The following is a 7,627-nucleotide window of genomic DNA, read 5'->3' on the forward strand; positions in this document are numbered from 1 at the left end:
CCCGGGACCCGCAGAGGGAACCGCACCACGAAGCCTCGGAGCCTGCGGGGCGCGGGGACGGAGGGGCCGTGGGGCTTGGGGGAGGATTTGGGGGGACTGGGGGACCCCGGGGAAGGGGCGGCGGCAGGAGCTCCGGAGGCCCCTGGAGCACCCGGCTGGGGCGAGTTCGTCTCCGGCTTCAGCGTTGGGACAGCGCCTCTGGTCCCGGGAAGGCCTGAGCGGCGTGACTTTGTTGTCGGGGCCGGTGTTGCCATTTTATCCGCTTTGAAGTGCACGGCTCAGGATCATTGGGTTCGCTGACATTTCGGTGCATCCGTCCCCACCATCGGTTCTCAGACTCTCCCATCCTCCCAAAATCATTCTCAGACTCCCCATCCTCCCAAAATCCCTTCTCAGATGCTGCCGTCCTCCCAAAATCCGTTCTCAGGCTCTTCCGTCCTCCCAAAATCCGTTCTCAGACGCTCCCGTCCTCCCAAAATCCGTTCTCAGGCTCTCCCGTCCTCCCAAAATCCGTTCTCAGGCTCTCCCGTCCTCCCAAAATGACGCTCTGTCCCCATCAAACGCCCCCTCCCCTCCCCAGCCTGGCGCCCCATCCACTCTCTGTCTGTGGATTCAGCGCCTGCAGGGACTGCGCGCAGGGGGAGCCTCACGGGATTTGTCCTTTGGAGACCGGCTGGTTTCTCAGCTCAGCGTCCTCCGCCTTCGCCGCCGCGGCCTGGCCTGTGTGGGAATCTCCTTCCCTTTAGGGGTAACCGTGTCCCGCCGTGTGCAAGGACCGCGTCCGATCATCTGTGGGCCTCTTCACGGACAGCTGAGCTGCCTCCCCTTTGGGGCGAGGGCGAATAACGCTGCTGTGAACGCGGGTGTGCAAACGGCCCTTCCCCATCCCGTTTTCAAGTGTTCTGGGTGTATAGTTATGAGGGAATTGCTGGGTGACAGAGTAATGATGTGTTAAATATTCCGAGGAAAACAGCCAAACTGTTTTCCACAGCAGCGTCTCAGACGGACACGTCCCCCAGCAGCGCAGCAGGGACACGGCTCTTGTCCTCGCCAACACTTGCTACTTTCTGGCTTTTTGTTTGTTGTGTACTAATGATGCTGGTGGGTGCAATGTGGTGTCTGGCTGCGGTTTTGATTTGCGTCTCCCTAATGAACAGCACCTTCTCGGGTGTCTGTGAGCCATTTATACCTCATGGAGAGGACGGAGAAATGACTATCAAGCCCTTGATGTTCTGCTGTGGTTGCGAGCCGTGCACTGTATCCATCTGTTAAATCCACCACACTATTTACCCCAGCATTTGCATCACAGCCCCGCCAGCCACGTGGGACGTACGTTCGTTCCTTCCTTCCTTCCTTCCTTCCTTCCTTCCTTCCTTCCTTCCTTCTTTCCTTCCTCCCTCCCTCCCTTTTCTTTTTTAGATGGAGTCTTATTCTGTCACCCAGGCTGGAGTGCCGTGGGGCCATCTCTGCTCACCGCAACCTGCAACCTCTGCCTCCCAGTTTCAAGCAATTCTCGTACCTTCAAGCAATTCTCGTGTCTCGACCCTCCAAGTAGCTGGGATTACAGGCGCCTGCCACCATGACTGGCTAATTTTTATATTTTTAGTAGAGACAAAGTTTCACCACCTTGCCCAGGCTGGTCTCAAACTCCCGACCTCAAGTGATCCACCTGCCTCGGCCTTCCAAAGCACTGGGAATTACAGGCGTGAGCCACAGCACCTGGCGGCCTCACTTTCTCTGCACACTGTCAACATGGCTGCAGTTGCTATTTTTAACCTTCAGCCGTTCTCTCTGCGGCAACACCTCCTTGTGGTCTTAGTTGCATTTCCCCAATGGTGGGTGATTCCGATAGTTGCATTTCCCCAATGGTGGGTGATTCCGAACCTCTTTCCAGGTGCTTGTTTCCATTTGCACATTGTTGTGGGTTAAATGTATCTTCACGTCTCTTGCCTGTTTTTAAATTGTTCTCTACTGCTGAGTTTTTTTTTTTTTTTTTATTGCAGGAAAATACGCAAAACATGAAACTTACCAATTCAGCCATTGTAAACAGTCACGGAATTGTACAACCATTACCACTGTTTAGTTCCAGAACTTTTCACTCCCCAGATGGAAAACTTCAAATCCAAAAAGCATTTACTTCCCCTTCCCCAATCCCTTCAGCTTCTGAGTAACAATGAATTTGCTTTCTGTCTCTCTGGATCTGCCTATTCTGGGTATTTCATACAAATAAAATCATAAAAGCTGGGCATGGTGGTGCATGCCTGTGGTCTCGGCTACTTACTTGAGAGGATGAGGCAGAAAGATGGTTTGAGGCGAGGAGTTTGAGACCAGCCTGGGAAACATAGCAGGACCCTGTCACTATTTTTATTTATTTATTTTTTGAGATGGAGTTTCGCTCTTATTGCCCAGACTGGAGTGCAATGGCACGATCTCGGCCTACTGCAACTTCAGCCTCCTGGGTTCAAGCAATTCTCCTGCCTCAGCCTCTGGAGTTGCTGGGATTACAGGCATGCACCACCATGCCCAGCTAATTTTGTATTTTTCATAGAGGCGGGGTTTCGCCATGTTGGTCAGGCTGGTCTCAAACTCCTGACCTCAGGTGATCTGCCCGCCTCGGCCTCCCAAAGTGCCGAGATGACACGCATGAGCCACCACGCCTGGCCCCAGAGTTTCATTCATTTTAATGGCAAAATCACACTGCATTTGGTTCATCCATGTACCTGCTGAGGACACTTGGTTTATTTCTACCTTGTATATATTGTGTGTGTTTGTTTGTTTGTTTGTTTGAGACGGAGACTCACTCTGTTGCCCAGGCTGGAGTGCAGTGTACAATCTCGGCTCACTGCAACCTCAGCCTCCCGGGTTTGATCCCCCTGCCTCAGCCTCCTAAGTAGCTGGGACTACAGGCATGCACCACCACACTCCACCCAATCTTTGCATTTTAAAAAATTTTTAATTTATTTATTTTTGACATGGAATCTCACTCTGTCGCCCAGGCTGGAGTGCACTGACCCGATCTCAGCTCACTGCAACCTCTGCCTCCTGGGTTCAAGCTATTCTCCTTGAATACAGGCACCTGCCATGCCTAGCTAATTTTTGTATTTTTAGTAGAGACAGGGTTTAACCGTGTTGGCCAGGTTGATCTCCAACTCAGGGCCTCAGGTGATCCACCCGCCTCAGCCTCCCAAAGTGCTGGGATTATAGGCGTGAGCCACCATACCTGGCCGGGACTTTGTGTATTTTCAGTAGAGATGGGATTTCACCATATTGGCCAGGCTGATCTCGAACTCCTGGCCTCAAGCAGTCTGCCCACCTCAGTCTCCCAAAGTGCTGGGATTATAGGCATGAGTCGCCATGCCTGGCCAGTACTTTGTATTTTCAGTAGAGGCGGGGTTTCACCATATTGGCCAGGCTGGTCTCGAATAGGCGTGAGCCACCATGCCCGGCGTCTTTTGTATATTGTGAATAGTGCTGCTGTGAACATTTACATACAAGCTTTTATTTGAACACCTGTTTTCACTTCTTTTGGGTATATAACATATCCACGGAGTCATATGGCAACTCTGCATGGAACTTGTTGAGGAACTGCTGGACTTTTTCTAACAGTGACTGTTTTACATTCCCAACAGCAGTGAATTTCTCCTCATCCTTAACACTCGTTAGTTTTATTTATTTATTATCATGGCCATCCTAATGGATATGGAATGGTATCTTATTGTGGTTTTGATTTGCATTTGCCCAGTGACTAATGAGGTTGAGCATCTTTTCAAGTGCTTCGTGGCCATTTGTGTGTGTGTGTGTGTGTGTATATATTATTTGTTTGTTTTGGAGACGGAGTCTCGCTCTGTCACCCAGACTGGAGTGCAGTGGCGCGATCTCGGCTCACTGCAACCTCTGCCTCCCAGTTTCAGGCGATTCTCCTGCCTCAGCCTCCTGAGTAGCTGGGACTACAGGCGCATGCTACCATGCCTGGCTAAGTGTTTTGTATTTTTAGTAGAGATGGGGTTTCACCATGTTAGGCAGGATGGTCTCGATCTCCTGACCTCATGATCTGCTCACGTCAGCCTCCCAAAGTGCTGGGATTACAGGCGTGACCCACCGTGCCTGGCCATATTTTTTTAAGATGGAGTCTCACACTGTTGCCCAGGCTAGAGTGCAGTGGTGCGTTCTTGGCTCACTGCACCCTTTGCCTCCATGGTTCAAGTGATTCTCCCACCTCCGCCTCCCAAGTAGCTGGGATTATGGGCACCCACCAGCACACCCGGCTAATTTTTGTATTTGTAGTAGAGACGGGGTTTTACCATGTTGGCCAGACTGTTCTCGAACTCCTGAACTCGAGGGATCTGCCTGCCTTGGCCTCCCAAAGTGCTGGGATTACAGGCGTGAGCCACTGCACCGGCCATTTGTGTATCTTCTTTGAAGAAATGTCTGTTCAAGTCCTTTACCCATGTTCATTATTTATTTTATTTTGAGGCAGCCTGGAGTACATTGGCTCAATCACAGCTCTCTGCGGCCTCAACCGCCTGGACTTAAATGACCCTCCCACCTCAGACTCCTAAGTAGCTGTAACTATAGGCTCATGCCACCACACCCAGCTAATGTTTGTATTTTTAGTAGAGACTGGGTTTCTTTCTTTTTTTCTTTCTTTCTTTTCTTTTTTTGAGACGGAGTCTTGCTCTGTCGCCCAGTGGCGTGATTTTGGCTTACTGTAAGGTCCACCTCCCAGGTTCACACCATCCTCCTGCCTCAGCCTCCTGAGCAGCTGGGACTACAGGCGCCCACCACCACGCCCGGCTAATTTTTTCTATTTTTAGTAGAGATTGGGTTTCATTGTGTTAGCCAGGATGGTCTCGATCTCTTGACCTCGTGATCTGCCCGCTTCGGCCTCCCAAAGTGCTGTGATTACAGGTGTAAGCCACCGAGCCTGGCCTGTTTTTGGAGGATCTTCTATACATAAGACCATGTCATCTGCAAGTAGAAATAGTTTTCTTTTCCAATTTTGGATACCTTTAATTTCTTTTTCTTGATTAATGCTCTGGCTAGAACGTCCAGAACAATGTTGAACAGAAGCAGCAGCAGTGGGTATCCTCGTCTCTTTAAAAGGCTTTTAGTTTCTCACCAATGAGTATGATGTTAGCTGTGTTTGTTTTTTGTTTGTTTGTTTTTTGAGACAGTCTCCCTCTGTTGTTCAGGGTGGAGTGCAGTGGTGCGATCTCGTCTCACTGCAGCCTCCACCTCCTGGATTCACGTAATTCTCGTGTCTCAGCCTCCTGAGAAGCTGGCGTGCGCCACCATGCCCAGCTAATTTTAATTTTTGTATTTTTAGTGGAGATGGGGTTTCAACATGTTGGGCAGTCTGGTGTTGAACTCCTGACCTCAAGTGATCCACCCGCCTCGGCCTTCCAAAGCGCTGGGATTACAGGCTGCATCACTGTGCCTGGCCTGATGAAGTTGTTTCTACTCCTAGTTTATTGAGTCTTATTATCATGAAAGGATTTTGAATTTTATGAAATTTTTTTTCTGCATCCATTGAGATGATCGTGTGGGTTTTTCTTCATTCTGTTAATCTGGTGTATGACATTGAATTTCGTCTGTTCACTCACCCTTGCATTCCTGGGATAAATCCCACTGGGTTATGGTACATAATCCTTTAAAAAATGCTGCTTTTCAACCTGACGCGGTGGCTCATGCCTGTAATCCCAGCACTTTAGGAGGCCGAGGTGGGCAGATCATGAGGTCAGGAGTTTGAGAACAGCCTGGCCAACATGATGAAACCCTGTCTCTACTAAAAATACAAAAATTAGCCGGGTGTGGTAGTGCGCGCCTCTAATCCCAGTTACTTGGGAGGCTGAGGCAGGAGAATCGCTTGAACCCAGGAGGCGGAGGTTGTGATGGGCTGAGATCGCACCACTGCACTCCAGCCTGGGTGACAGAGCGAGACTCCGTCTCAAAAACAAAACAAAACAAAATACCACTTCTCTGACAGGCAGCACTTTAAAAGGGATTGTGTTTGCTCATATTTTGCCGAGAACGTTTGCATCTATATTCATAAAGGATACTCATCTGGAATTTTCTTTTTGTGATGTCATTGAGTTTTGAGAATTATTAATATTTTTTGTATGCAAGCCATTTGCTGGATATATGATTTGCTAATTTTTTAAATTTTTGTTTCTATTTTATTGATTGATTGATTGAGACAGAGTCTTGCTCTGTTGCCCAGGCTGGAGTGCAATGATGTGATCTCTGCTCACCGCAACCTCTGCCTCCTGGGTTCAAGCAACTCTCCTTCCTCAGCCTGCCAAGCAGCTGGGATTACAGGCACGCACCACCACACCCGGCTAATTTTTTGTATTTTTAGTACAGATGGGGTTTCACCATGTTGGCCAAGCTGGTCTTGAACTCCTGACCTCAGGTGATCCACCCAGCTCGGCCTCCCAAAGTGCTGGGATTACAGGAGTGAGCCACTGCGCCCGGCGTAGACAACCCAATTTTTAACAAAAGCAAAGATTTTTAACAGGCACATTCCAGAAGAGGGCACACTGACAGTTAACAGGAACATGCGAAAAGTGGTCCAACCTGAGTAGCCATCAGGAAAATCAACGACGTCCTATCACCCTAAAATGGATAAAAAAACATTGCCGGACATGGCCATTTGCAAATATCATTTCCCAGTCTGTGTCTTTTGATTCTCTTGACAGCATATTTGAGTTAATTTTTTAATGTGTAAGGTATGAGTGGAGGTCCTTATTAAAAATTGTTTAGGCTGGGTGTGTGGCTCATGACTGTAATCGTAGCACTTTGGGAGGCTGAGGTGGGAGGATCATTTGAGCCCAGGAGTTTGAGATCAGCTGGGCTAACATGGCGTGACCCCGTCTCTACAAAAAATAAGAAAATTAGCTGGGTGTGGCACCACACATCTGTGGTCTCTGGCTGGGGCCGGAGGATCACTTGAGCCCAGGAGATTGAGGCTGCAGTGAGCCATGATTGCAGTGAGATGCGATCACATCCAGTTACATTGGATTTTCAGATAAACAACAGAAGTATATAGTATAGGCTGGGGGCAGTGGCTCTATTCCTGTAATCCCAGCACGTTAGGAAGCCGAGGCAGGTGGATCACCTGAGGTCAGGAGTTCGAGACCAGCCTGGCCAACATGATGAAACCCCGTATCTACTAAAAATACAAAAAAGTTAGCCGGGCGTGGTGGCGGGCACCTGTAATCCCAGCTACTTGGGAGGCTAAGGCAGGAGAATTGCTTGAACCTGGGAGACAGAGGTTGCAGCGAGCCAAGATTGTGCCACTGCATTCCAGCCTGGGCGACAAGAGTGAGAAACTCTATGTCAAAAAACCAAAACAAACCAACAACAACAACAAAAAAAAACACTGGAGTTGTCTGTCTTTTCTCATTGTTTTAAAAGCACTCTTTATATATTCTGGATCTGCATTCTGGACCAGAGATGTGTACTGCAAACATCCTTTCTCCGCCTGGCTTTGTTTTCACTCTTGGTAGTCACAGACATCTTGGGGGCCACTTGAAGGAACTCTTTTTTTTTTTTTTGAGACAGAGTCTTGCTCTGTTGCCCAGGCTGGAGTGCAGTGGCCGGATCTCGGCTCACTGCAAGCTCCGCC

This window comes from Colobus angolensis, unplaced genomic scaffold (assembly GCF_000951035.1).
Source record: "Colobus angolensis palliatus isolate OR3802 unplaced genomic scaffold, Cang.pa_1.0 Scaffold84, whole genome shotgun sequence".
Lineage (NCBI taxonomy): Eukaryota > Metazoa > Chordata > Mammalia > Primates > Cercopithecidae > Colobus > Colobus angolensis.